Source organism: Sarcophilus harrisii, chromosome X (assembly GCF_902635505.1).
Source record: "Sarcophilus harrisii chromosome X, mSarHar1.11, whole genome shotgun sequence".
NCBI lineage: Eukaryota > Metazoa > Chordata > Mammalia > Dasyuromorphia > Dasyuridae > Sarcophilus > Sarcophilus harrisii.
This window is the reverse complement of record NC_045432.1, coordinates 59,674,040-59,687,746: the sequence shown is the minus strand read 5'-3', so window position 1 is coordinate 59,687,746 and position 13,707 is coordinate 59,674,040. Positions and strand designations below refer to the sequence as shown.

General features: G+C 39.7%; 1 protein-coding gene across 1 annotated transcript in view; it reads left to right on the top strand.

The window, feature by feature from the left end:
- Positions 1-615: 615 nt before the first annotated feature.
- Positions 616-13,707, top strand: part of RPS6KA6 (ribosomal protein S6 kinase A6) — a 103,895-nt gene continuing 90,803 nt past the window's right edge. Inside the window, exon 1 of the mRNA XM_031944913.1 lies at positions 616-674. The gene's annotated coding sequence lies outside the window, so the exon portion shown is untranslated. The remainder of the gene's footprint in view (positions 675-13,707) is intronic.

Sequence of the window (13,707 nt, the reverse complement as noted above, 5' to 3'; positions counted from 1 at the left end):
CGAGGGAGGGGGTTGGGACTCCGACTCGCGGGGGGGGGGGGGGGGGGGGGGGGGGGGGTGTGTGAGTCGCGGCTGAGCAGCAGTCGCAGTAGCGGCGGGAGCGGGCACCGCGCGGCAGCAGCCTCAGCCTCAGCCCCACTTAGCGGTGGTGGCAGCGGCGGCGGCAGCAGCACTTCCACCCCCGTGCGCCCCCTCTATGGGAAGCGGCAGCGGGCGGTAGAGGGCAGCCCTTGCTCCGCGCGCGTGAGGTAGCCCGGCGGGTCCGCGCGCCCGCGGAGCGGAGCGGAGCAGAGCGCGGGGAGGAGGGAGCGCGGGAGGAGGGAGCGCGAGCTCGGGGAGGAGGGAGAGAGCGAGCGAGCGAGCCGGTTGCTGGGCTCGCGGCGGCGGCGGCGGCAGCGACAGCAGCGACGACGGGATGTGTGGCCGCGACGGCGGCCGCCGGCTCCTCCTCGGCGGCTGGTGAAGGGGCGATGCTGCCGTTTGCTCCGCTGGAGGATCCCTGGCACCACAAAATGGAGGTGTGCGGCGGCGGCGGAGCAGGAGGAGGCGGCGGCGGCGGAGCAGGAGGAGGAGGAGGAGGCGGCGGTGGCGGTGGCAGTGGTGGCGGCGGCGGCGGTGGCGGTGGAAGCGGCGGTGGCGGTGGCAGCGGCGGTGGCGGTGGAAGCAGCGACGAGGTGAGTGAAGAACCCGGGCCGGCGCGAGCCGCCCGCTCTCTTTCCCCTGTCCGGTGGGGAGTGGGATCCCAAGGCGAGCCCACTCGTGGCCCCGGGTCCCTTCCCCCTCTTTAGAAGGCGCCCCGGGGCGGAGGTAGGGGAACCGGGGCGCGGGACGGCTGGAGATTGGAGCCCGAGAGCGCCGGGCTGGCGCGCGGATCCTGCTGCTCACGCTGCTGCTGCTGCTCGCTTTAACTTTGCCCCCCCCCGCCCCTTCTCCCCCGACTCCCCGGGAGTGGGGAGACCCGGGCCCCGAGCTCGGGCACTTTGGGGGAGCAGCGGCCGGGGAGCCGCAGCAGCCGCGGCAGACAGCGGCGTAGAAAATGGACCAGCAAGCCGGCTCAGGCGAGGAGCCCCGGGCGCTTAGGGACGCGCGCGCCTCTCCAACTTCCTTACCGAGCTCTGAGCTCTGCCCGGCGCGGGGCTGCTAAGAGCTCGGGGCAGTGGCGCCCCGGGGCGCGCGGCGCAGCCGAGCCGCCGAGCCCTCCTGCTTTCCCTTTCTCCACCCTCCCCGGAGCGTTGCTCTGCCGAGCCGGCCGATGCGCCCGGTCCTTCTCCTCCGTACTCGATCCCCCAAAGTCAGTCTCGGATTTTGCCAAAGTACTTTTCAGAAAATAGAGGCGGCTTTCCAGCCAGCTCTTCTATGTCGCTGACTACCCGAGACGGAAAGCTGGGGTGCTCTCGCTGTGCCTGGGCTCACTAGACGATGATGGGCAAGGAGCGGGTGATGGATGTGGTGTGCAAAGAAATGTGTGTGTCTCGGAAGGTGGGAGATGCCTCTGCTCTCTCATCTTACTTTCCTAATTGCTATTTTTTCGTGTGAACGAACAGCAGAGGCCACCTCGTTACTCCTTAAAAAGTCACTTCCCACCGAGGTGCCTTCCAAAAGGGGATTTTGAGGTTCCGTGGAGCCCGGGTGCCCGGCAACCACCTTTACTTTAAAGAACTAGTTCCGTTTTCCCCCCCAAAAAAAACCAAATCGGCCAACCCCGAATGCCTGACTAGAGTACGTTCGTTCCTTTTTCCTTTTATTCCAGTTGAACTGGAGGTCAGACGATGTTTGCCACGTTCATTTTTAATGAACGTCTGTATATTAGAAATGAAGACAGAGGTAGAGGAAAGTTGGCGCTTCACTGTTCCTGGGAAATATTTTGCTAGATGGCGTTTCTTCGTAGTGTAGGCAGTTCAGAAATAATCATTTTATCTTTTACATCTGAAAACGTGGTAGAGGTTAATTTGTTCCCGGGGTAATGCTCTGCTTTCTATTCAAAGTTTTTCGCTCTCAGCGATGACTAAAGGGTTTATAGTAGCAGCTTTTTTATGTAAAAGAAATTTATACAGAGAATTTAACGTTTAAAGATATTTTGAGAATATGTCAAAGTGAGAACCTTTAAAATACCAAGTAGGTTTAAAACTGATCATTTTAATGACAACATTTGTCTTTTGGTTGTTGTGATTTAGCACTTAATCATGGTCTTGTTGCCTCAGTGTTTTGAACACACATTCAAATAGAAATTGTTAAACCACTCAACTATAACGTTAAAAAGCCAATAATGGGAAGATGAATTTTTGTTTAAAATAATATATTGTTGGCCAGATTTTACACGGAAGTCAGTCTAATCAGCTAAGTGAAAAACAAATGGATAGGTAGTTTGTGTTTTGATGTGATTGTCTCTTAGAGTTTTTTTTTTTAATTACAAAAAGATGGATTTCCTGCTTCTTTATTTTGTTCTACTTATTTATAATTTATGTCCTATTGTGCTGTTTTTGGTATAGGAAGTTTGTTTCTTTCAAATAATTCTCTAACGAATGAGTGTTGGGATTTTTTTTTTTTTAAAACTCTGGATCATGTATCAAAAAAAATTTTTTTTTTTTTTACTGACTTTAGAGAAAATATAAGGATCCCTTTACTTTTTAAACCCCAGGAAATAGAACTGAAATACATGTGATGAATCCTGGAAAGAATATAGTGGGACTAGATTTACATTTTTTTATAGCCTTTGTCAGTTCTTTGTGATTCTGTGGTTTGAGTACATGCAGTTCCCCAAATCCTAACAGGTTGCTTTCCAGAAGCTTAATTGTAAGTTTATTGAAATTTGAAAAGGATTTTTAGCATCGAAACTGTTATGGTAGGGAGATAAGTTTCCATATTATTTCCTAGTTAGCTTATTACGCTTCAAGGAGATAATCTTTGTAAATCCAGTGAGCTATTTTAAAGTATTTAGCATAGAGCCTATCACACAGTAGGAACTTGATAAATGTTTGTTTCCTTCCTTTCATCCAGTGAGCTTCCCTTCTATTGCTTGTAAAATTCTAGAAACGTTATCAAAAGAAAAACAATGATCAAAATACTAGCATGTTTTCATCCATAACCAGTCATACCAGATTTCCTTAATTTCCCCTTAGGATAGAGTAACTACCAGAGTGATAGATTTAGGGAATATTGTGGAGAGATTAGGTATACTTACATTTCAGGAAAGCAGTTGACAGTCATCGAAATTCTGGAAGACAAGTTAGAGATGGGGTGGGATGCAATTACATAAATTCACAATTGTTTGACCATCCTCCAAAAATAGTGTCCATTGGGAGTAAGTCTCTGGTGGAATACCCCAGGGATCTACCCTTTGGCTTTTTGCTGGTTTACACTTGTTGGGGTTCCCCCCCGCCCCCCCCACTGATGGTCTGATGAATGAATGCATTCAGCAAATTGATCTCAACATTCATTAATATCGCCTACTATGTGCCACACTTGACCACTGCTACATGTTATACCCATAGGCAGCATGAGAGGATCTGCCTGGATGCAGCAAGCCGCTTGGCCTTAAATGTTTCCTATTACAACACTGCTCTATTCCTTAGTCATTTCAGCAGTAATGGAAGCAGTGCAAAGGTGGGAGAAAAACGAAATGAGTTTTCTTGGAAAAAAATCTCCAAAGGAGACAGTGGTTACACTAACTATGGTTTCGGTGTCAAGTCCTGATAATATGCTATTCTGACAATAGACACTTCTTAATTGGAGGCCGGCTGAAAGAATTCATGAATCAATAGCTTGCAGAAAACAAAAAGTGAAAAAAGCAACATCTTCTTTAAAGAAGAATGAACGTGAAACAACAAAGCCACCTTAGCAAGACAAATAAAAGTAGCTTCGAGCAAGTCTAGAAGATGAACTCAGGAGCATAGAATAAAGAATCAGAGAATTATACAAATTAATTGCCATTCTCTGAATAATTGCATTGCACAAATATATGCCTTAAAGTGGTGTGATGGTAAAAATTTTAGGTTTTATAGTATGATAGAAACAATATGGAGTAAGGGAAGAAGGCAGGTGTTTTTTTCCTTCCCCTTTTCTCATAGCTGATAGCTTTTCCTCAATTCCTTCAACCAGTCATTAAATGGCATAGGCTCCAGTCCCCTCACTGTCTTATTCACTCATTTTGCACCCACTTAAAATTGGTGCTCCAGTTTAGCAGAATCCTTTCTAAATCATGGTGTTGTTCAGAACTTACATATCTAGAGTTCCCAGATAAAGTTTTCACCATGGTACATATTTCAATACATATCACTTTCCACCCTCCCCAATATAACATTTGATGAAATGTGAAATCCATTGCTCAAATAGATTGATACAGTAAGACCGTTTGTGAAAAATAGATAATCCATATGCAAGTGGGTGTATCCTTCACTAGTGACAGGTATATCTTAAGATGCAAGTTGTAGCAGGCCTTTCTTGGGAAGTTCTTTGCAGCCCTTGAGAACCATTCAAGTCATTAGTACTAACTTGAGCTAAGCAGAATAAACCTACCCCTGCCTAGTAGGAAATAGTTTAGCTGCCTTTCTCAAGTCATTAAACTAAATTTCTGAATGTCTAAAGGTTCCACAAGGACTTTCTCATGGTATATTATGTTGATCTACTTAGATCAGCTCAAAAGTAACTTGGCATTTGCATTACTAAGATCTCCCTTAAAGTTTGCTGACATTTGCTTCATTTTCTGTGACTTTAAATCTTAGAGATTTAAGACTAGAAGGAACTCTAGAGGCCTTCTAATAAAATACAACCCTTTACAATCTATTTTAATTAATTCATCAAGTAATTTGAGGCCCTACTAGGTGAAGAAAAAAAAGTTACTGTGGCAACTAGTAATAGGTCCATATGACTTTTGCATGGGCACCTTCCTAACATACACAAATAACATAATGAAATGCCCAGAAGCAATTATCTTTTCATCTGTCACTCTGTGCCTGTCACAAACATAAAGCAAATGTCTGATGAACGGAAGAATTTTATATCATTATGCTACGTAGATCAATAAATTTAAATTGACAAGAAAATTTCTCCTTTTCTCTTCTCTGTGGTAGTAAGACTATATAGTATAGTGGATAGTAGGTTGTCGTTCAAGAAAGACCTGAGATCAAGCCATGCCTGATGTACAATAGCTTATAACCTGGGCACATTACTTAATACCTCCTGGCCCAGGCAAACACTCTGAGACTGGTTTCCACATCAGGAGTTCCCCCATGCCGAACACCACTTTCTTACCTTTCCCTTTATTTTTCTAATTCAATGATCTTAGGTTCATTGATTATTTGCATTCTTTTATCTTTCCTCTCAGCAGCTTATTTGTCTCTTATTCAGATAGCTATTTTGTAAGAAGAGCAGTGATGTGCATAGCAATTCAGTTTGACTTTAAGTCAATCTGGATCAAACCATTGATCATGGGGGTCAGAGCTAATTGATGATCGGGCATATGTAGTCCTTGTATTTATCTCTTTTTTTTAAGTGACTAAAAACCACTTTCATAATCATCCTTGTATTTAGGCTTGCAAGTGCTGGGGACCTAGGATTGTTTCCTACCTGTCAGAATGAGGAGCAATCACATTCTGGGAGTTGAATTTCTGGGTCATCAAGTCTAACTCTCCAAGTTGCTAGTACTATTTCTCAATTCAGTAGATTTAGGCTCTACTACCTCCTAATTGCTGAGGTGTGAACAGGGAGTATGCCAGGGAACATAATGTTCATTCTCCAAACTGCTTTGTTGTAGCAACTGCATAGAATTTGGTATTTCGATCTTTTCTCGTCCTTTTCTAGGTATAGCATAATGTCAGTGTTGAGTACCTAGACAGTAAGATGAGTAACAGCTGCCTCTCCCCAGCTTATGTGACCACTTGTCTGTCAACTGTGTATATCCTGTATATCAGTGCCCCCTCAGGAGCATGGAGGAAGTTAGCTTTGAGAGGGCTGACTTCATGTGGGCGTCTGGAGAGTTGCATGAGACTGCTTTGGAAGCCACGATATGACCATTTTCTTGAAACAATAGCATATCCAAAGGGGCAGTGGGATGTTTGAAACGGGGTGGATCTTGGTGAGAATATTTGAATCGGGTTCAGTTGCTTAACTTGAGGCTGATTACTTTGGCTGACTTGAAAGAAAATGGTTTTATTCTCAGTGTTACAGTTTAGTGAATTCTAAAATTAGAAAGTCTTTGTGATCATAAAGCTTGATTTCTTTACTTTCCTGATAGACTTAGTATATGGTCCGTGTGCTCAGAAACACTGAAGGTGATTCAGAGATTTTTTCCCTTCCCAAATATCCCTGCCTCCTACCCCCACCTCTTACCAGTCACTTATTTTTAGGACTCAAACCTTCTAAGATCTCAATGTAGGCATCCTCCTACCCATGGGGAGGTGTTTTTGCATATCTCTGCCAATAAGGGTGCTGGTGCTTCCTCATTGGTTTTCCCCAGTAGGAAAGATAAAGTGCTCTTCTTCCAGTGCCTTCATTCATGAAGATCTTAGAGACACTGAGATAAGAGGTAAGTAGGACAATGCTCTTCCTGTTTTGGGGTGTTTGTGAATATGTGCTGTGTATCGCAATGTCCTATGCATACTGTGTGGCTTACAACCATATATTCATAGAGTATCTATTTTTAGATTGCTCTTCTGTTGCTGAGGCAACTCAGTATACTTTCTTGTGCATATTTTTAATTTATACTTGTATTAATTACCAAAAAAAGTGGACTCTCTTCTTACAGTAGACAATTGTCTAAGCATGCTTTTGAAAAGTTAAGACTTGGTACTTCTCTGGTGCAGAATTAGGCATCAGAGGGGGTTAGGGGGAGAGCTTTGTGGGGCAGAGAACCTTTTAAGGAAGGAAAAGAGGAAACATAAAATTCAGGGAGAGATGTATTTTGATGAATATGCCCTTGTGAATACAGGGAACTCTTAGGTATGAGGACCTTTTGGTTTTTTGGGTTTTTTTTTAATTCCTATATGCCTGGGATTAAAACTGCAAAATATTATTGGAAAATTCACCCTTACGTGAAATTTTATTTTATGAAAGACTTTCAGATTTTAGTTCCCAATACCCTGGATAGGCAAATTACCTATCTAATAAAGTCATAAATTTAATAGAATTGATTCTCAAATTTTGCAGTGATGGAGAGGTAGCAGAAGCATAGGTTACCAAGAATGTCTAACTCCAAAGATCAACGTGTTTTATAACTTGAGTGTGTTTTGTGCAGTTTAGTTCATTCTCCTTCCCTGCCAAAAAGCCAAATGATCATAACCTCCCAATTGCCCTAGACTTGGAAACACCGATCTAAAGAGAGAACTTTTTTTTCCCTCAGCCCTCTTTGGAACAGGATAAGTATTACATGTTTGGAGTTAAAAAGGCTCCTCCGCTGTGGAGAGTCTAGGCTACTTACTGGTTAACTATAAACTGAAAGCCTGAGGCAAAAAGGAAGCCCCTGAACAAGTCATTTGAAAAAAAAATTAATGTACGTACTGTTGAATTTAAAAGCAAGATTTGTCCAATAAGTCAACAAATCATACACTTCAGTTGAAACAAGGTGAAGGAAAGTCTAATTAAGTTAATTTCCCCAAGAACTTTTCAAAGACCAAAAACAAATTGTTTGCTCTGAGAATGTAGAAGAAATTGATATAATAGCCACTACAAGAAAATATGTTTTAAGACTTTTTCATTGGGTTTGTAAAGATAAGTGTGTATGTGTTGTGTACATGCACACATAGTTTAGAAAATATTCTTTTAAAATTCCTTCCCCAAATGAAGCAGGTGTCACTGTCTTAAAAGTAATTTGTTTAGCCTTCCCAGAATAGTATGACAGATTGAAGTTAAATCAGGATTTTAGATTGTTAATGGTGTAGCAACAAGTTTTGATCCTTGAGAGAGTTGTTTTAGTTATATACAGTAAAACCATGATTAACTAGAACCTTCAGTTCCTTCCCTTCACCTAACATGCCCGTTGTAGAAAACATTTTCCTCCATCGCTTTCTGGATTCTCCTTTGCCCTTATGTTGTTTTATGCTTAGCTGTGCCAATGCCATATCTCTAACCCCTCCCCCTCCTTGAAGGCAGTTACTGTCATGTTTTATATTTATATCCCCAATGCCTAGCACAGTCTTTCACATAATAGACATTTTATAAATTGTTAGCTTGAAAAATGACAAAATAAACTGAAACTACTTATAACCCATGTGTTAGACTCAATGTAGATTTTGCCCAATGCTGCATACTTTCCGTAGTCTTATTTAACAAATTGTATTTATTATGTATTGGAAGATGATAAAGTAATTGCAGTATCCAGAATCCTCCTCCAAAATAGACATGTCCAGGATTCACTACTTGTGAATTAGGAAAGTAGATTATTAGGCTTAAGGAAGTTTAAGTTAAATTTTACTGTATCTAGTCTTCCTTAGTTGTTCTTCATCACATGGCTTTATGCCCATCCAAGCAAGCAAAGATGGTTTTATGAGAAGCTAAAATGATAAAATTAGTTGGTTGTTGGGAAATGTAAAATTATAGGAAGTTTTGTCCCCACACTATTAAATCAGGGATATTTGTTTTGGCTTGCTCAGAGCTTCTTTTTCAGAGCTTAATTAATAAGGATGCATATAAACTCCCATGTGCTAATAAGCTCATATGGAATATACTTTTTGATTTAGTTCTCAGTAGTTATTTAGACTGGAAAAATACCGAGTTAGTCGAGTCTGATATATTACAATTGGAAAGTTATTTATTTAAGATCAGTAGGTTTTTTTAAGAACTTCAACTTTTTACACAAAATTATTTTTTTTAAACAACAATATGACAATTAAAAACAATAATGAAAATGAAGATAGCTAACATTTATAGAACTTATTGTGTGCCAGACTCTGTGTTACGCACTTTACACTTATTTCATTTTATCCTCACAACAATCATGGGAAGTAGGTGTTATTATCACCCCCATTTTACAGATGAGGAAACTGAGACAGACAATGGTTATGTGACTTGCCCAGGGTCTCACAGCTAGTAAGTGTCTTGAAGCTGGTTTTGAATTCAGGGTTTCCTAACTCTAGGCCTGGCACTCTGTCTACTTCAATACTCCATATATTTAAATATAACTTACCATATGTCTTTCCTGGAACAGAGGGGGTCCAGAACTGTGACTTCATAGATTTGGGGAGTTCATGTTTTGGAAACTCAATTTGGCAACTTGTTGGTAATTGATGGTCTTATGGAGTTCTCTGAGGCACTGGTTAGAGTGACTTCTCTGGGGTCATTCAACTGTTAGCTGTCTGGTCAGGACTTAAGCCCACCTTTCCTTGGTTTCTTAGCCCACCTTCTTTTCTTCTAGGCCATGTTCCCTTTCACATGAGTCAGAGAAATGTATATATTTTTACTTGATAAAGTTTAGGGTACGTGGGAATTTTTCAATAATTTCTTATGAAAGGTTTGTGATAAAGAATGGTTTTCTTCTATTGTTCTGGTCTGTTGACCCTGATTATGTTTTCTTCTTATCTTTTTACACTCCCCCCCTTTCTGGACTAGTTCTCTCCCACATTCTCCCATATTATCTGTTTATCTGTTCTCTCCTCTACCCCCACCTCTTCCCATGACCTTCCCACTAAGAATTTTGCACATACTCTTTGTTTAGCTAATATTATGAAATAGGGTATGTAAATTTCCTGTAGTACTCCTCTATCAGAAAACCACAAATTAGAAACCATATTTGTGCATTTTCTCTTTTTAAATATTTTCTCTTTTTTTTTTTCAAGTTTTCCTCTTTTCAGTTTCAAGAAAATAAAGATTCCACACACACCCAATATGATTTTCCCTTGATGATTGCCATTAGCAGCAGTAACAGCCCAAGCCAGTGCTATAATATCTAAATATAGGTGACATCCATAAAATGGAATCACTTTGAAAAGGAAAGAAGTATGTGCTGTACAAGAGCACTCATCACTGGTCATTATATAAAACTGTGTGTGTGTGTGTTTATACGTGTATGTACATTCACAACCATATATACATACATATCTATACACACATATATACAGATTTAAGGGAAAAACTTGTGAGCTCTATTCAGAACAATATATAGTAATAGTAAATTTGAAGTAACCCCTGTGCTTTTCTGAGACTAAACCAGTATAGCAATTGAATGTATAGTATAGCTAGATGAATACTTGATAATTTATTTTTCCTGGTTCTTTTGAAATGACAATTTTCAAAAATCTTACAGGAGACTGATGCACGTGAGTGTGACACACACAATATTCTTTGTTCTATCATCTATTGGCTCTACTTTGGAAATGCTTTTGAGTTCTTTAGGAATTTTCTTCTCTTGAAAGTTTATTTTCATATGATTTCAACATCAGTTTGACAACAGCGCGTTACTTTATTTTCCACCTTAAAAGTTTATTTTTGAAATAAGGGTTATTCTCCATTTTGGACTCCGTCTGGAATCTTGTGTTCACTTCTTGGCACCATGTTTTAAAAAGGTCAGTGACAAGTTGGAGAATATCAAGAGAAAAGTGACTAGGATGGATCAAAGAATAATTGAAATTTATTAAATGTATTTTGTTGGATTTTTTAATGTGTTTTGTATGTATGTATTTGTTGTCTTTTTTTCTCAAAAGTATTTTATTTTTCCAAATACATCTATAGATAGTTTTCAACATTCATTTTTATAAAACTTTGTGTTCCAAATTTTTCTCCCTCACTTCCCTCCTTCTCCAGGACTGCAAGCAATCTGATATAGGTTAAATATGTGCTATCCTTTTAAACATATTCCCATATTCCTCATATTGTGCAAGAAAAATTAGACCAAAAGGAAAAAAAAAAACACGAGAAGGGCAAAAACAAAGGTAAAAATACTGTGTTTCGATCCACATTCAGTTTCCATAAGTTCTCTAAATATGATAGACATTTTCCATCCCAAGCCTATTGGAATTGTCTTGAATCACCTCATTGTTGAAAACAAGTCCATCACAGTTAATCATCATATGATCTTGTTAATTGTTCCTTGCCACTACAAACAGCTGCTAGAAACATTTTTGCATATGTGGGTCCCTTTCCCTCCTTTATGATCTCTTTGGGTTATAGACCCAGCAGAGATACTGCTGGATCAAAGGGTATGCACAGTACAGTAGCTCTTTGGGCATAGTTCCAAATTACTTTCCAGAATGGTTGGATCATTTCATAACTCCACCAACAATGTTTTAGTGTCCCAGTTTTCCTACATTCCCTCCAACATTTTTCATTATATTTTCCTGTCATCCTAGCCAATCCAAGAGGTGTAAGATGGTACTTCAGATTTGTCTTAATTTGCATTTCTCTACTCAACAGTGATTTAGAACATTTTTTTATTTGACTTGCAATGGCTTTAAATAAAATGTACTTTGGAAGTGACTGAATTTATATGATTATGTTCTGAATATTGTTTTGACATTCAAAAACAATCTATGAGAAATGAACTGTTTACATTATACAGTCTTTGTTGTTTGAAATGATCATTTGTGCAGAGTATTTTGAAATTTTTCCATAAATGGAATTTTATGTGTTTCAGTTATTACCTTACTACTTAAATGGATTCATGAGTTTTTCAAAATACATATTTCCTCCATTAGTATAGATCACAAGTTACCTGTGTCTTTTCTTTGGGTTATTCTTGCCTATTCCCTTGCATAAATTCTCCATTGAGAATCCACCTCATGTTGCTGGAGACATTCCCCTAGGTCTTTTAATATTTTGTGGATACCTGTGCTACACTTCTGCTGTCCATCTCATATCCTTCATTCTCATTATGTGACTGACCCATCTTCTTTTCTAATTATGCATATTATAATTATTCTATTCTACTTCTTAAGATAATTATTGCTTTTTTTTTATAATAGCTTTTTATTTTTCAAAATACATGCAAAGACAGTTTTCAATATTCACCCCTGCAAAACCTTGTGTGATATACTTTCTTCCCTCTCTCCCCCCTCCTTCCCCCCTCCCCTAGACAGCAAGTAATGCAATATAGGTGGAACATGTGCTATTCTTCTAAACCTATTTCCACATTTATCGTGCTGCACAAGAAAAATCAGAAGATCATTATTGGTAATGTGCTTCAGCTTGCATATATACCTATTATGGATCATTCTATCGGTCTCAAGTCATCCACAATTTTTAATGCTTTGGAAATTATAATGCCCTATGATTCAGAGCCATATGGCATCATCACAAGGTTGGCCACTAGGTAATGAATTCTTCAGCTATGATGACCCACAAAATGGTTTAACACTGGGGAGAATGAAACATAGTGGGGAAGTAACCACAAAATACTCAGTAAAGACAGTTTTGGAATAAATGGGTTCACCACTAATCACACATCTTTAGCTGAGGTGATGGGTAACCTTGGCAGTGTCAGAGGGAACTTTTTATGGTTGTGGGATATAACTTTGCCAGGTTTTCACAGAAAAATATTTGAGGAGAAGTCAGGTAAATAAATGTGGTAGCCGAATAGTGGGCCTATATATCATCTAGCTATTCCCAGGTCATTTTGGATATTAAAACACTTGTGAAGTATTTTGGAATAATAGAAAGAGTACTGGTCTTGAAAGTCAGAAACTCTGGATTGTGTGGTGTTATTTTTTTGGGGGGGAAGGGGCATTGCTTTTACTGGTTTTGTGGTCCTGGGCAAATCACTTAGCCTCAGTTTCCTCATCTTTTTAATGAGAATAAACCTACTTAGAACATCCACCATACAGATTGTTTTTAATAATCAGGTGTGAAATGTATATTAATTACTTTGTGTACTTTGTATAAATGTAGGCTGTTATCTTGTTGAGATATTTAAATTACTATTTGTTACCTTTTAATGCAGATTAAAATTTCATGGATAAATGTTACAAATTTATTATCCATCCAGGGTAACTTGGGTTTCAATCAGTAGATCTGATCACTGAAACCTATATGCTCAATGCAAAATAATGATGATGATGATAATAATAAGAATAACTAACATTTATGTAGTGCCTACTGTAGCAGGCACTCTGCTAAGTGCTTTTTTACAAATAGTATCTCATTTGATGCTCACAATAATCCTGGGAGGTAGGTGCTCCTCAGCCCCATTTTGCATTTTGAGGAGACTAAAGCTGACAGAGGTTATTTAATAGGCCTTGCGCAGATGTTGATTTTTCACAATATTTCTTGGTTTGTATTTGTCTTTTTATTCTTAATAGATATTCTTAATTTTTGGTTAGACTATCATTTCCCCCCCGAGGTTCTGTTTCATTTTCCTCCTAGCCCTTATATTACATTTGTGTATAAAATGCAAATTCTAATTAAATAGTATTTCAGAAGTGTGTTTTAAAATACTACTTAAGTCTAAGAAATAACACATTGTTTTTGTCCACTTTATTTTTGGTTGAAGCAGTGATCTCATCTGTGTAGGGAATGCTGGGTGTAGAAACTCCCTCTACTGATAAAAATATGTAATTTACAATCTTAGAGAGTTGCCAGGAACACTGACAGTGAAATGATTTGTCCTTGATGACTTGGCTCTTGTGTGCCAAAAGGGAACTTAAACAACCAAGTCTTTCTAACTTCAAGGCCTGGCTCTCTCTCTTCTATGTCAGTTGCAACATAAGGGTTAAATTATCAGAAATATTGCCATAGAGCACAATACACTGAAGAATAGAGGCTAATGGGTGAATTAATCAATATTTT